This window comes from Myotis brandtii, unplaced genomic scaffold (genome assembly GCF_000412655.1).
Source record: "Myotis brandtii unplaced genomic scaffold, ASM41265v1 scaffold562, whole genome shotgun sequence".
NCBI lineage: Eukaryota > Metazoa > Chordata > Mammalia > Chiroptera > Vespertilionidae > Myotis > Myotis brandtii.
The window spans coordinates 480,779-498,093 of NW_005370091.1; the positions used below are offsets into that span (position 1 = coordinate 480,779).

The 17,315-nt window shown below is 36.0% G+C and overlaps 1 pseudogene; it reads left to right on the top strand.

Moving 5' to 3' along the window:
- Positions 1-371: 371 nt before the first annotated feature.
- Positions 372-17,315, top strand: part of LOC102244674 — a 74,923-nt pseudogene continuing 57,979 nt past the window's right edge.

The following is a 17,315-nucleotide window of genomic DNA, read 5'->3' on the forward strand; positions in this document are numbered from 1 at the left end:
TCTCTTATCGATGTTTCTAACTCTCTATCCCTCTCCTTTCCTCTCTGTAAAAAATCAATAAAATATATTTTAAAAAAATAGTTCACTATACCCGTGTTCCAGTCAGTGGATAGGAGGGCAAAAGGGGTAAGGGAAGGGCATATCTTTTACTTTAAAGAGCATGTGTCAAAAGCTGCACACACCATTCTGTACACAAAGCATTTGGAAAAGAACCCAGTCACATGGCCACACATACTGCAAGGGAGGCTGGGTACTTTGGTTCTCATTTGAGCAGCCATATGTCTGATTACATCATTTTAATGCATAAGGACACACCAGAAACTGCAGCATCTGCTTTAGACTGTTCCTCTGCTTTCTCAAATATGCACAATATGTACTTCGATAAAGGAAAGAAACTAACTTCTGAAAGAAAGATAGAGGAAAGTACAAAGGGAAGAGGTAACATGCTGACCAAGAAGGCCTTCAGAGAAGAACTGAAGTTCGTATGGTAAGCAGGAGTTCACGAAGATGACTGAGCTCCACAAGGGCATTTAGGGTGAAGAAAGTAAAAGCATGTTCAGTTTCATGGACGTGTAAGCTTTGCTGTTGCAGTTAGGGAATTGCAAATGGTTCTGTGAAGCCAAAGCACATGGAGGACTCAATGGAGATGAAATTGGCTAGATAGAAAAAAAAGCAGATCGTAAACAGCCTTCTATGGCCATCTTGAAATGTGATTATTGTTCTGCAGGTAATAAGGAAATGGCTGATTAATTTTAAGTGGGAAAGTGACATAACTGTATTCAGAGAATAGATGAGCATGAAGACAGATAAGACTTAGGAGGCTGCTGCAATTTACAAAAACAGGATTACAAGGCTATTACTTATAGCAATACCCATAAGAAATAGAGCTTCAGGTGACAGATTCTGTAGGACTTGGAATTAACTGACAGTAAAAATGAAGGGACAGAAAGATTATTGAATACCTGAGTAGTATGAGAGATACTAAGAAACACCTGAGTGAAAGTGACAAATATTCACATAAAATAAGGATCTGAGATTCAAGAGCAGGTCTAAAATGGAAATGCCATCAGTGTGTGATGTGGTAGTTAAACCATTTGACACTAATCACTGAAAATATATAGCTTGAGAAGAGAAGACATCTGAGAATGGAACATTGCTTAGTATGCAGTGCCAAGTAGTATCACAGACTTCCAAATGTAAAGCATTTTGGAAGTCCAATTTCAAAGTTCTGGTCCACTTAGGCAGTTATTGTATTGAAATACATCAAAAGTCACTGTAATTGGGAGCTGACAGGGAATCAATAAGGAGAAGGGATTCTGTTGCTTTCAGTAGAACAGGAGGTGCAGAACTTTAAAATAACTACTATCATAGAGTTTAAATTAAAAGGTGGATGCAAATCTCAGGTCTGTCTCTTACTGGCAGGCTGACCTTGGGCACAGAAGAAACAGGTCTTCAAAGAGGAAGAAAAATCATGTGCAGAAAGAAGCAAGGACAGGAAATTGAAAGAAAATGCTGCCTATATTTCCATGATGTCTGATCTCCTTGGAATTCTTCCTTCCTACCTTTGAGTTCCATAAAACGCCATTGTAATTTATAATAGTTTTCCTTATAAAATTGATTTGTTTCTTACAATAGTAAGGTCCTAATACGCAGATGCACCATCCTTTTAGAAGGAGAAATGTGATCCCCTCCAATATGGAATGTGTGTGTGTTTTTTTAGTTCAAGGCTGACCTTTTGGATTCAAGGCAAGAGAAAAGGACATATGAGGAGGAAAGAGAGTAGGAAAAAGTAACTCTATAGCAGAGATGGTTAGTTACCATCCCATATACATTACCCTCTTTCGTTCATAGAGAACCCACATTTTAATTGATAATTGGTTAAAAGCACTTTGGAATTTCCCTTATAGCCAGGCATGACATGTGACAAAATTCTGGATGAGACGTTAAGTGGAAAATGATATGAAATTTCCTAGAAGACTGCTGAAAAAACACTAACTCATTTAGAAAATATCTGGTTGTCCTTTCTCCCTTACCCCTTCCAGCATTCTGGACAGCTGACATGACAGCAGGAGTGCCAGCAGCCATTTTGGACCAAGAGGTGACCTTGAGAATGACAGCCATTCATAGGATGATGGAATCAGATGGCAGAAGGAACCTGAGTTTCTGATGACCATAGAGCCACCATGAAAGCCCTGTACTCTCTTTTTTGTTCCTTTCATACAGAAGAGAAATAAACTTTTATCTTATTTAAGACATTTAATAAGGATTTGCTGGTATATGAAGCTAAACCTAATTGTAGCATATACTTTTTAATATCAATATGCTTTTGTATTATTCATTACAACTTAAATTCCTAATATTACTACTGCATTTATCATAGTATTTCTTTTTTTAAATATATTTTATTGATTTTTTACAGAGAGGAAGAGAGAGGGATAGAGAGTTAGAAACATCAATGAGAGAGAAACAGCGATCAGCTGCCTCCTGCACACCCCCTACTGGGGTTGTGCCCGCAACCAAGGTACATGCCCCTGACCGGAATCGAACCCAGGACCCTTCAGTCCATAGGCCGACGCTCTATCCACTGAACCAAACCAGCCAGGGCCATCATAGTATTTCTTAGATTAAAAAATATATATTTATGAACTCTTCTTTCTTACATTTTTTAAAGATTTTTAAAATTGATTTTTAGAGAGAGGAAGAAAGGGAGAGAGAGAAACATCACTTTACTGATCGCTCACCCCTTGCCAACCTGGGCATGTGCCCTGACAGGGAATCAGACCAGCAACCTTTTGGTGCACAGGACAACAGCCAACCAACTGAACCACACAGGCCAGGGCCCTTTCTTATATTTATTTGTAGGAATTCTGCAGGGGGCAAACAGCCATCAAATTAAGAAACCTGTTTTCAGATGCCAGTTATACCACTTTATGAAGTACTAGAACTTCAAAGACTTTTTTTTATATCTTAAAATGAAGGATTTAAACTAAATGATCTTTAAAGGTCTCTTCTCTTATCCTGTATGTCTTGTTTTCATCACATGGTTATTGAAAAGATCAAATCTTTAACTACTAGTTAGCAAACACATGACACTGAGCCAGGCACTTATTAATTTAACCATCATAAAGACCTATGAGGTAGGTGTCACCCATTTTACAAATAAAAAAACTGAGGTATATAGCGGTTAAATAATTTGCCTAAGTCACACAGCTTATACTTGGCAGAACCTGGATTCAAACCTAGGAAGTCTGACTGGGTCTCTGATCTTAACCAGTACCCTGACCTGCCTCAATAAACAGAGCAGTAAATTAGCTCCACTTAACCAGAGGCTCTCGTCACTCAGTACAAATGACTCAAAGAGCCTAACAGGACCCATCAATTTTATTTATAAAATATTTCTAGCCCTAGCCAGTTTGGCTCAGTGGATAGAGCAATGGCCTGCGGACTGAAGGGTCCTCTGTTGGATTCCAATCAGGGGCACATGCCTGGGTTGTAGGCTCGATCCCCAATAGGGGGTGTGCAGGAAGCAGCAGCCAATGATGATTTTCTCTCATCATTGATGTTTCTATCTCTCTCCCTCTCCCTTCCACTCTGAAAGCAATTAAAATATGTATATTCCTAAGAGTGATTTCTCCCAACCCTTTAAACTCAGTATTGGTGTGAAGCTCATAGTGCAAAGGAGCTTCGGAAAGGCACCGTGCTGTGCTGTGGGTTAGAGGGATGTATACAGTTTCCCTGAGAAGCAGGACTGAAGAAGTTTTTTCAGAATAGCTTGGGGAAGGAGGCTATTTCTAATTTTTAAATAATTAGGTAAATGAATAGATAAACCATTGTCTATCCTCTCTCAAGCTGTGTGCACCCATGATCTCGCCACTGCCTTCCTGCAATGGGCTAAGCTCTGACATGCCTGATGCTGAGCTTCCGAATCACAGCTCCGGCCACTGTTCCTCCTCGCTTCCCTGGCATGTGGCTATTGGGTTTTACATAGAAATGCGGAAAATGCCTTCCAGCTAATTTCTACATGAAATACAATATATTTTCCAGATAAGCTGGACCCTCATAGTGTCCATAAATCAATTATGTTTATCCTTAGCCAAGAATGTACTAAAATGCTCTTTCCTCATTTTGAAACCCAATCTGATATTCACAGTAATTATGCTGCCCTTCATATGAATCATTGTCTCATACTGTAGTTGTTAGTGCTGTGGCTGATTCATTTTCTGCTTTATAGTATTTGAAATGATCATTTCACTTGTGGTAGGATTTGGGGAGTTATTGAAGTAAATCCTTTTATTCACTAGACTTTTCTCTTTTTTTACCTCATCTTCAGTCTCTTTGTTCAGATTTTACACCAAAGTTTTCTGAAAGCTGTAGCAAGTCGGGAAAAAACAAACTGTTAAATCCCACTGAAGCCAGCAAAGCCATACAAATGGATGGCGAAGCCTCTCTCACCATGACTATTCCTTGATCTTGCCTTTCTTAACAGAGTCACACCACACCTGTCCTATTATTTTCCCCTTTCATCCCTCTGAAATACATGTATGTTCATATTATGTGCTAAAACACTTTTAAAATATCAAAGTCTTTATTTCTGGTCATTATCCAAATACACGCAGATAAATATGAGTTATTTTTTTAGGTATCATATATACACATCACCATTTTGGAAGAGCCACATTTAAAGAAAGATGGCTGATGCCCTCATACCTCCAATATCCTATTATTTTGTGCATATGAAGAAGGTGTCATTGGATCCTCTCTGGTTTAGAAGCTTTGGGATATTTAGTTTGGGGATTATGACCTGCTGCTCTGTCCACATTAAATGCTCCACTGTCAGAATTAGTGGAAATAGGTGGACTAGCAGAAGGAAGGCCATCTGACTCGGATTGCCAAAGCTCAAGTGGAATGTAAGGAGATGGGAAAGCAAGAGTCTTTTGGACACTGTCATCACTATAAGAAACTGTAATAATAAAAGGGGGGATGTGCCACTGCAGATATTGATGAGGATCACTTCAGCAAGAAATTCCTTTCCGTGACCACAGTCACAAGTAGATTCTATTTCAACATCCATGATGTAGCTTTACTTTAGGAGGGGTTGTTTATATTATATTCTGTTTATGGGGCTATTTCTTGCCTTAAAACTTACAAAGGCCTATTCTCTCTCTACATTTAAAGTATTGAGCTTTTTATTTTAAAATTTTAGGTGTGAAATTCCACTTTCATAATGAATTTCTGAATGCTTGCAATGTGCAGTGTACTGTACCAAGAGCTTTTCTCCAAAATCTTATCTGAACCTTAAAACAATCCTTTGTTATATTATCAACTCTTCCTTATACATGAGGATATAAAACATCACATAACTATTAAAGGCAAGATCCATGTCAAATCCCAGGCTTTGGAGACTTCAAAACCCATGTTTTTAACTACTAACTCATGCTACATTGTCTTTGCTCTCAGACGTAGATTGCCCAAGAGCTATGCTGTTTTACCCCACATCTTTCCATTAGCCAGTATGTCTTGGGGTAATCAGTTGGTTTTTAGAAACTTCCTTTTTGCTTTCCATTTTCAGTGCTCACAGGATTATGTGTGGTTCCTTTGAAAGAGTTAGAGTGAATACAGAACAATGGCATTATCCAAAAGCAGAATTTGTTTTAAATGGTTTCAACCATTTTCTTTTCTATCAACACATTTATTCTAAAAACCACATTAAAAAGACCCAGAACTAGCTGCATTTTTATGTTGGCTGAAGATGATTCTGCATTTTGTAAAATGACTGGTTTTATACGACATAGGATGACACACCTCTCTGCAACAGAGCAGCCGGTCTTATAATGGGCAATTCAGCCAGCAGCCCTTCTTCACCCTGGGCTTCTCATATGGAGCTGCCATGACATCTAGTGGCCAAAGGTTAGGGAAGATATTCTTTATCCATAAAGAATATAGGAGTTCGAATTTAGAAGCATATTTACAATCTTATATAGCTAATGAAATTTTAAATTTACACAGTGCTTTATCATTTACAACTCATTTTTGTATCAATTATTGATTTGTGGACTTGAAGGCAATATCTTTCCTATTTTGTTCAGATTTTTAAGACATTTATTATCATTGTTATACCAAAGTAATGGTTTATTCTGAGTTTATTCTACAAGAATGGAATGTAGGCCTTAGCCAGTCCTGCTCAGTGGTTAGAGTGTTGGCCCTTGGACTGAAGGGTCCCAAGTTCTTATTCCTGTCTGGGGTACATACATTGGTTGCAGTCTCAATCCCCGGCCCTGGTTGGGGCACGTGCAGAAGGCAACCAATCAATGTGTTTCTCTCATCTCACATCCATGTTTCTCTCTTTGTCTCCTCCCTCCCTTCCACACTCTAAAAAAAAAAAAAAAGAGTGAAATGTAGGATTTGATTCTTTGTGTTTCACTTCTACAAGAGTAACAAATCTTTGCATGAAATGCAGATGATCAAACTTACATTCTTAGCAGTCTAAGTAAACAAGTAATGAATTTGTATTAACTCAAATTACAGTTAAATAATAAAGAATATACATGTAAATTTTCTATGTCTTTTTTAAAATTTTCTGTCATTTGCTGAGTTAATTAAATGGTAACTTTTGCTAAATTTTTAAAAAATATTAAATGTTTTTAGAGGAAGTAATAGATGACCAGAAATTGGTTTTTAAAAATCAAAAACAATAATTAAAAATTAACAGCTTGGGATCATTTTCAGCAGATGTTTAATTTCAAAAGTCTATCCTCTAGTAATTAACTTTTCTATAATTTAAAGTAAAAGAAACCACCATATGCAAATGACCAAGTAAAAGTTTTTAAATGCTTTTTTTCTGATGTAATTTCTCAGCCTATGAAACTCCAAAAGCAGAGTCTGAGAGAATGTCTGATGCATGAGTGATTTATTTAAAATTCCAATTGCAGGAGCAAGAGTGAAGGATAGGACAGACCAGGAAGGATAAGAGTAGATACAAAGGGAGGAAGAGCTGATATAAAAGTAGAATATGGAGCCCTGACCGGTTTGGCTCAGTGGATAGAGCGTCGGCCTGCGGACTCAAGGGTCCCAGGTTCGATTCCAGTCAAGGGCATGTACCTTGGTTGTGGACACATCCCCAGTAGGGAGTGTGCAGGAGGCAGCTGATCGATGTTTCTCTCTCATCGATGTTTCTAACTCTCTATCCCTCTCCCTTCCTCTCTGTAAAAAATTATTAAAATATATTTAAAATATATATTTAAAAAAGTAGAATATGGGATTGGCTACTCTTAGGTACAAGTGGGTGGGACCTTCTGAAAAGACTTATTGAATGTACTATACCTCCAAATCATCCACGAGAAGGATGAAAGTATAGAGCATTTATCTGTCAGCTCCCATTCCCATTGGTCAAGATTTGTCACATGGGTCACAAATTCTCCCACATTTCCATGTGTGTCCAAGCACCCCAGGCTGCAGACGTCAAAGAAGGCCCATATGGACTGAGGCCAGGCCATTCTGCTTGCACTTATACAACACAGGTCAACATGTGTGCAGACCTGTTCTCTGCAACCATGATTAGAAAGAAAATGAGGCCAAGTGGATCTACAGTGTAAAAGAGATGCCCAATACCTGTGTATATTACCTCTGTTATCTTCATAATAAACAGGTCATTCAAGTTCATTAATAGGGGTACTTTTATATTTTATTGACATTACTAAATATGTTGATTGATTGATATAATCATCACTCTGTCCAATACATAATAGAAGTCAAAATTACAAAGAGATCTTGAATCAGCAGTGAAATTCATTCATCTTGAATGGCAATTATTTTATCAGTGTTAGTCCAAATAATGTTCACAGTAGGAATTATGTGGAAATAGTCACTGTTCTAAAAATTCAACATTTAAAACCAATTATCTCTATATAAAATCCTGATATAGTAGAAATAGCAGGCTGCTAATGACAAAATAGAATATGGACAATGCTTTTCAACTTACTGCTGTCATAGATCATGAGAGGTTTTATACAGTCCACAATAAATGTGGCTCAGTGAGTCATTGATTCTCAATTTGATAGGTGAGGGAAAGCATGGTTCCCAATTATGAACCATTGATATAGGATATAAAGACATACATAAAGATATATGTAAATAAAAATATATACACATGTATCTATACATGCATACATACACATATAGGGTGGGGCAAAAGTAGGTTAAAGTTGCTCATATGGAAAAGAATACAATAATAATACAAGAATAAACTCTGTGGTTCACATACTCACAATTGTAAACCTTTGCCTCACCCTGTATACATAAGTATGTGTCTATGTGTGCATATTTGCCAAAGATATCTAAATGCATCTCTACACAAGCTTGAATAATTAATATTGGCCTGAATAATAGTACTGAGAACTACTTATAGTTCCCTTTGTATTTTCTATTTTATTTGAATTTTCTATATCATTGTATATTGTCTATCAAACTAGAAATAAAATAAAGCTATTTTTATCTAGAAAGAGAATTAAAGCCTTTGATATGTTATTCTTAAGCTGATAAAAACAATCTTTCTCTGTTTCCTTACAGGTCGTGTAAGTTTCTGAACACCTATGACCAGATTTCATTTATTTCATCTGCTATATCACTGCCATATTTGTGGGCCATTACACAAGGACTAATATATATAAAGCCCATGCTTTCTTAAATATTAAGATAGAAGGAAGAAATGTTAACCTGCTTTGTGAATTTCAAAGAGCCCACTTCCTCCTCCCACAAGAGGTAACTCCTCACATTCCTTAAGGCTTTAGCAGATCCCTATTCCCTGGGGGAGAAGCACAGTGCACCAAACTTCAGGAGCCAATGCCTCCCTTATACATTAAGAAGTCAATAATTCACTTCTACCAGGATTAGATCATTGATTCCAACATGATCTTAACAGAAGTGTTTAATGCCAGCTCCCTCCCTGCTAAACCTCTTAGAATAGTTTGTTCTTAGGACATATCCTCCCAAGAGAGCAGCAGGGTAGATTCAAGCTAAGAAAGCTAAATCAACTCATCTTGGCCAGTAGCTTAGCTATATTGCTACTGAAAAAAAGTCTGTTACAAAATAGGAAATCCTGTACCCTGAACCATTCACCACTTCCTACCGAGCCTAATAGAAGCTGTAAAGCTCTTGATGTTGGATTAGGAATTAGTAATCATGGTACCATATAAATACACTCCATGCTATAATAAATTCAATGAAAATCTAAAGCATATTATTCTTAAAAATCATCTAGTTTTTCTCTTAAAAATATGCATTTTACACACACACACAGAAACATGCATGGATAAAATAACAATGGCAAATAAATGTGAAAGTAAAATACTCCTAAAATTAAGGACAATCTCCTTTTCAGAAAGCTATAAATAGCCCAGCCAGCATGGCTCAGTGGTTGATTGTCGACTTATGAACCAGTAGGTCACAGTTTGATTCCTGGTCAAAGCTCAATATCCAATGTGGGGCATGCAGGAGGCAGCCAATCAATGATTCTCTCTCATCATTGATGTTTCTATCTCTCCCTCTCCCTTCCTCTCTGAAATCATTAAAAATATAAATTTTTTTAAAATGTCAGTTGTGGTTTAAAAAAACAGAAAGCTATACATAATTCAACAGTTTGATACGGATAGAAATGTTAATAAAATAATTTATCCTCATTTAGACAAAAGTTCAATTGCAATATAACTATTAAACATACTTATAATCTATACATAAAAAATATCATTTAGTCTTTAAAATGAATAATTTAGAAATAAGTGTGACTGGAGAGATTTAATTTTAAATCCAGGTCAGATTTTAGGTGTGACTTCATGATGTACAACTATTCTGGGTAACAGGTATTATTAATAGCAATTTTGTAGATAAAGAAATGAAGGCCAATAATTACTAATTCTGTTGCTCAAAGTCAAATAGTAAGTAAATGGAAGGACTGGGATAGAGCCTAGATCTTAACTTGTAAGCCCAAAATATGTGTTTTTTCTGCATCATGCTTCCTCCTTGACATTACAAAGAGAAATTTATTGTTTGGGGTGGCTGAGAAAGAGTCAGTTATTCTTTTAACTTAAAAATATATAAAAACACAATGTATCATTTATTTAAGAGAGAAATAATATGGGTAGGTTGGGAATATATTTCATTAATAGGATGTTGTTGATGCCTTTTGAATGAGTTTAATTACTGAAGTAGTAAAAAGATACCATTATGAGTTGATTCATCTACATAAATCCTGAGGTTAGCAAAGCAGCTACCTGGCTCAGGTTCCCGATTGGAGCATTAGCTGAAGATGAAGAATGGCACAGGCCCTAGCTGGTTTGGCTCAATGGATAGAGTGTCAGCCTGCAGATTGAAGAGTCCCGGGTTTGATTTCAGTCAAGGGCACATGCCCAGGTTGCAGGCTCGATTCCCAGTAGGGGGCATGCAGGAGGCAGCCAATCAATGATTCTCTCTCATCATTGATGTTTCTATCTCTCTCTCCCTCTCCCTTCCTCTCTGAAATCAATGAAAATATATATTAAAAAAAAAAAAAAAAGAATGGCACAGGACTAGCAGTCTTACCTCAGGGAACTGGTCCCAATTTAACTAAAGATAGAGTGAACATGTGAGTCAAATACAAGCTTTCTAACAAGTCTGCCTTTTAAAGGAGAGAGGAGTGTGAACTGTCTATTAAAATTATTGCGGGGGGGGGGGATAAAATCATTGGAAGGATGGTAGGAAAAAAGTCTACTTAGCAAATATAAAGAATGATGCTTGGAAAAGAAATGAGGACCGCTCAGGGTTGTAGGAGAGATATTGGAATATCCACAGGCCTCGGGGCTACATCAAGGTCCTATAAATGGAAGACATGGCAGAACATCAGAACTAAAGCCAGAGCAAAAAGCTTGGCTCAGGCCCCTGCAAAGGAGAGACTACAGTGGAACTGAGAAGAGTTGTGAGCCACCCCAAGATCTGCTGAGGAGAGAGTGCAACTTGAACAAATAGGAAGTCTAATAATTAAGCTGCTGGTACTCATAGCCAACGCTTAGAGTGAAAGCTATGTGATGTAAGAACCAGGTCTAAAATCACAGTACTCCAGGTTGACATGTGTCTGTAGTCCACGTGGTCCAGGAACCATGTGTCTCCCACCCACCCTTTACTTCACTGTCCTCTGGGGCACTTTCCTCTTCTGCCTTGGGTGCAACTGGGCTACAGCCACATGTTTTCAGCTCATTAGACATGTTTTAAGACCCAGATCCAGAAGTGTTACACCTAATTTCTCATATACCTTTGGTAAGAATTTAAGCACATGGACACTCCTACCTCTAAGAAAGACTGGGACATGCCACCCTTAACTTATCTAGTGTTGTATAGTCTTTAATTTACCTTAGCTGCAATTCTATAATTATGGAGGGAGAGGACAAATATTTTTGAACAACCAACACTCTTTACCTATCAATAGTAATCTATCCTCTATCTTCATTTTTATTCACTTGCCGTTGATTGTACCCCTCCCTCTAGAAAGCTAGACTTTTAGAAAGGGCTGTAATTCTTTATATGTATGTTTATGATTCCTACAATCTTTATGTAGGCACTACCGGTATATAATCCACAGTGCAAGTTCATTTTTCTCTCAATAAATTGCTTTTTTATATTTATAAAATTCCAAGTTAGAAGAAATCCGTAAGATATTATTTGGATGAAGTGTCTGAACCAATGCCCAGAACAGCAAGAAGCAACCCTCACATAACAGAATCTAAACTTGAACATAAAACATATTACTGCAGTGTATCTTTTAAATTTCTTATCTTTAGTAATTAGCTTTTATGTATCTATAAAAATCTGTGGGAACACATTAAAAGCACAGATTATCTTGATAACTGGGCTTTCTTTTTTTTATAAGAGATTTAAAGAATCCCTAATTATACAGAATATCTGGTTGAGAAAGTTTCAGTAAATCTGGCATGTAGCTGCATTACTAAATTCAACCATTAGAATATTATTAAACTCATTCATATAAATTATGTATACAGTATATCATAGAAAAATAAATATTTATAGATCCTGTTAATGGCCTACAAATTGGAATTTTGATGCTTAAAAGTTTCAAATTTTTAATACTTCAACTTGACATCATTTAATTAAAATTTATTAAAATAATTTTAAATTATTGCTTAACATTAAAGGGTTTCCTTTTTCAACCAGTTAATTACAGTAACATTAAAATTACATTTTTAATAAAATAATTCTAATCAACATGATTAAATAATTTTGAGGTTATGTTAGGTGAAGAAACAAATCTGAACAAACAGGGATTCTAATAATTAAGCAGCAGGTACTCAGAGCCAAAGATAAGTTAGAGTGAAGGTTTCCCAGTTTGTTTTCTTGAGAAAAGCAAACATCTGATAGTCAAAGAATGCCTGTCTCAAACCATGAGCAAAATACAAAGTACATAAAAAGGAAAACAATCTTTAGAAGTCAGTGAAGTATCTGAATATAATACTAAGAATCTACTTCAATTATCATTGAATGATTGAATGTAAGATTTTTTTAAATTTTTTTTTAGAGTTTTATATTTCTGGAAGGTGTTTCCACACGCAAAACAGACCAGTTTGGTGAATTACATGTACTTCTATTTATCCACAGAAAAAGATAATCATCAGGCCAGCAGCAAAACAGGCTCAAAGCACACGGTGCCAGCAAATCGTTGATCTTAAATTTAAGGAGAGAAGAAACAGACTCAGAGACGGTTGTTAAGGAATTCTGGCAGAATCTCTTCAAAGAGGGAAGATAATAGAAGTAATAAATGACCCAGGGCACTGGTAGGAACAAATTATATAAATAAACTTAAGAAGAAGTTATACAAAAAACTTGGGCCCAAACCAATGTGAACCTGTAATTTACCAGTGCAAACTCAGGATGGCAAGGCCTATTAAAAGCCATCTAACCTGCTGCTCCTCTGCTTTTTTGTCAGTTATAGGAGCATCCTCTTGAGCTGTCACTTTTACAAATGGAAGCAAAATAATTTTATAAAGAGATATGTCTTTTTTTAAAAAAAAAAAAACACTGACTTTTTTTCAACTTATTAAACACTGCCTCCAATACACAGTCTAGATTTCCCCTTAGCTTGGAGGAAGAGTGAGTGAATATTGGAACTGAGGGTTTCTTTTAGAGTTTCTTTTTTCTTCTCTTTTTTATATTGGGCAAGTTGCAAGACAATCATGTGATGTCATTTTTTTTTAATTTTTATTGAATTTATTCTGGCGACCTCGGTGAATAAAATTTATAGGTTTCAGGTGTACAGCTCTATAATACATCATCTGTATATTGCATTGTGTATTTATCAGCCCAAGTCAAGTCTCCTTCCATTCCTATTTATGCCCCCTTTATCCTCTTCTACCACCACCCAACCCCTTTTTTTCTCTGGTAATCACCATACCGTTGTTTGTGTCTATGAGGGGTTGTTGGGAGTTTTTTTGCTTAATCTCTTCACCTTTTTCATGCAGCCACCCCAACTCCCTTCTTCTCTGAAAGCTGTCAGTCTGTTCTCTGTATCTATGAGTCTGTTTCTATGTTGTTAGTTTATTTTATTCATTAGATTCCACATATAAGTGAAATTATATGGTACTTGTCTTTCTCTTACTGGCTTATTTCACTTAGCACAGTACTCTCCAGATCCATCCATGCTGTCACAAAAGGGTAAAATTTCCTTCATTTTTATGGCCAAGTAGTATTCTATTATGTACCACAGTTTTTGTATCCACTCATCTACTGATAGGCATTTGGGCTGCTTACAAACCTGGGCTATTGTAAATAACATTGCAATTAACATAAAGGTGCATATATTCTTTCAAATTAGTATTTCAGGTTTCTTCAGATATATTCCCAGCAGTGGAATCACTGGGTCACAAGGCAGCTCCATTTTTAATTTTTTGAGGTAACTTCATACTGCTTTCCACAGTGGCTGCACCAATCTGCATTCCTACCAGAGTGCACAAGGGTTTCTTTTCTCCACATCCTTGCTGACAGGTGTGAGGTGATATCTCATTGTGGTTTTAATTCACATTTCTCTGCTGATTAATGATGTTGAGCATCTTTTCATATGTCTATTGGCCATCTGTATGTCCTCTTTGGAGAAGTGTCTATTCAAGTTTTTTGTCCATTTCTTAATTAGATTGTTTGTTTTTTTGAGTTTTATAAGATCTTTATAAATTTTGGATAGTAATTTCTTATCTGATGCATCATTGATGAGTATCTTCTCCCATTCAGTGGGTTGTCTTTTCATTTTGTTGATTGTTTCCTTTGCTGTGCAAAAACTTTTTAGTTTGATTTTTTTTCTTTTGTTCCCCTTGCTCAAGGAGATATAGCAGAAAAAAATATTGCTATGAGAAATGTCTGAGATTTTGCTGCCTATATTTTCTTCTAGAATTTTTATGGTTTTAAGTCTAACATTTAAGTCTTTAATTCAATTTGAGTTCATTCTTGTGTATGGTGCAAGGAGGTGGTCTAGTTTCACTTTTTGCATGTATCTTTCCAATTTTCCCAACACTGTTTATTGAATAGACTATCTTTATCCCATTGTAAGATCTTGCCTCCTTTGTCAAATATTAATTAACCTAAAAGCATGGGTTTATTTCTGGCCTCTCTAGTCTGTTCCATTGATCTACATGTCTGTTTTTATTATAGAGTTTTTATTTAAATTATCATACCATGGGCTGTTAAATTACCCAATGATTAGTTTGCTTTGCAAACCTAAAACAGAACTTTTTAAGATAAACTTTAACTCACTACAAATCATAAAATTATTTCCATATAAAGTCTGTTTATTAAATGTGTTAAACTGTTTCTATAGTCCCTTAAAATTTATGGAAAGACAAAGAATTGCCTGGCAGGAATACCTGCAAAGGCAATATACATCTTTCCAAAAAATCACTTTTATACTATAAAAATAGATAGGACACAAGGAATATCTGAAATATCCAAGGCTGGGAATTGAGTTACTAAGTCTAACATGAGCCAAGATGATCTCATTCTTTGTGGAGCCATCCTTAAGACAGAGATTACAGTCCTAAATTTTCTCTAGTGGGCTTTCAGTATTTTGGCTAATTCTAAGAGGAAACATTTCAGACTTCTTCATCTCCTGATTACAAGAAATGTAATAACTGATTGGGAGTTGCCCATTTTTGGATGCAAACAAATTCCTGGAAAAGATATGGTTACAAATTACTATAGCTCCCAGCAAAAAAAGTATAAGGTTAATATTTTAGCATCTCTGGAATATACCTGTTAATTGTAGAGACTTTAACTGTAGACACAATCATAGCTCTCCCTGAAAGACACTATATATATATATATATATCTCCAGTTTAGCTTTGTAATGCCTCCCAACTGGCACAGTAAGTTATTAGGAAAATTATTAGCAACAAATGTCCTGCTTCTGTCCAACAACAAAGATTTCCTGAACTATAGAGTTGCACTGCTGAATCAACAACTAGACTTTTTTTTTTCCTATGATAAGCTCAGTAGGAATTAACAACAGTAGAAACCCTGTGAAGCTTCAAGGCTCCAAGGGGACTAGCTGGCAGATTCTAGAAAGGCTTCTTCCTGAATGACTAGCTGTAACCTCTATTAACTCTTTGGTTACCATACAGATAAACCATTTGCATATTTCTCCATGACTCCGCTTTATTGGAGCATGTCAGAGGGCTACCCAGTTTCAAAGAAGATATTACGTCAAAATATTTTGTGGCAAGTTGTTAGCCTGTGAATCTGTGGTCATTAGGCATTGATTTTCTTTCCTTATTTTCACAAGTACTGGTGAACGTGAAATTATTCTTAACCCCCTGCTACTCCCCAAACGAAGTGCCCATGAACATACCAGTACACAACACAGAGAACCAGCAGTCTAGTCATCTAAAATGCTTTCTTGCAAACAGATCTGCCACCTTAATTTCTGAGGAAGTTGTCATCAAAATTAAGCTCTTATAAATCTCTAAAGAATCCTTATCATTTGGGATCATATCTAAAATATCTCCCACTTGAGTCATACAAGTTACATAGGAGAGAAAGACAACATTACACATGACTGTTTTGAAACAGAGATTGGTTTCTTCATTGCCCATGAGGAACGAGGAAAAATATATTTGTAACAGTCTTTCACCTGGAGTTTACAGGGCCTAAGGTCTGTTATTCTGAACAAAACTTCTCATGGAAGCAGTTTGATTTTTCTCATCGCTTTCACTTTCACAGGTGTGGCATGATACTGCTAAAATATATATTTAAGTGAAGTAAAGCAAGAATATATATTGAAGTTAATTAATACAAGAAAAATCATGAGCTATATAGTTTGGATTTTAAACACCCAAATTCATTTGAAATGTATGTGCTCTTCACATCAAGACCCTAAAAGGAGAATAAAGCTTATTTATTTAAAGCTTATTAAATTAACACACTTTTATTTGCTCTATAATTAAATCCTCAGAAATAATTATCTGATATAGGTATTATTATCCTTATTCTCCAGTAGGTTGACTAAAACTCAGATGTTGGGTGATTTATGCAAGGTTATAAAGCTAGTAATTGATGGAATCTGATTTTGAACCCAAGATTTGAGAGAGCAAATCCAATATTTTTTTCACTAGGCCATGTTGCATCCTTACGCAGCACTCAATATTCTTTTTGGCTGAAGTACAATACTGAGAAAAGCTCAGCATATGACTCAACATACAATTCTGAGGTACCTGTGTAGATTTCCAACTTATGAGGTTCTCTGAGAGATAAGGAAGCAGCCAGAAGAAGAGCAATAAATTCCTGTGCCTTTCAACAGATAACACCCAGAGCCATTCATTTTAACCTTGGCAAAGGTACACCGACTTTTGGGTTATTTTCTTTTTCTGGATTTCATTAAGATGGTGCATGTGTAAATCAAAAATAGAAGGATGAAAATTGGTAAAAGAAAAGTAACTCAGTGTGTAAAGAAGACCAGTATTTATTTTATAAATATAATACTCTTTATAAAATAGATTATCTCTAACACGTTTTATTTAATTTATGTAAATTAAATTTTGTTTTAAGTGTCTTGAAGAAAATAATTACTCAAAAGAACACTTTAACGCAAATTTTGTAAGCAAACATTAATCTTGAACATATCTGTCTGTGAGTAACACAGCACAATGCCTATCAGGAGGGACTTGAGAGCCAGACTTTCTAGGATTTAATTCTGACTCCTCTACTTAACAGCCCTGTAGCCTTGAGCAAGTTACTTAACTTCTTAGCATCTCAACTTTTTCATTTGTAAAATAGGAGACTCATAAAAATAATGTCCT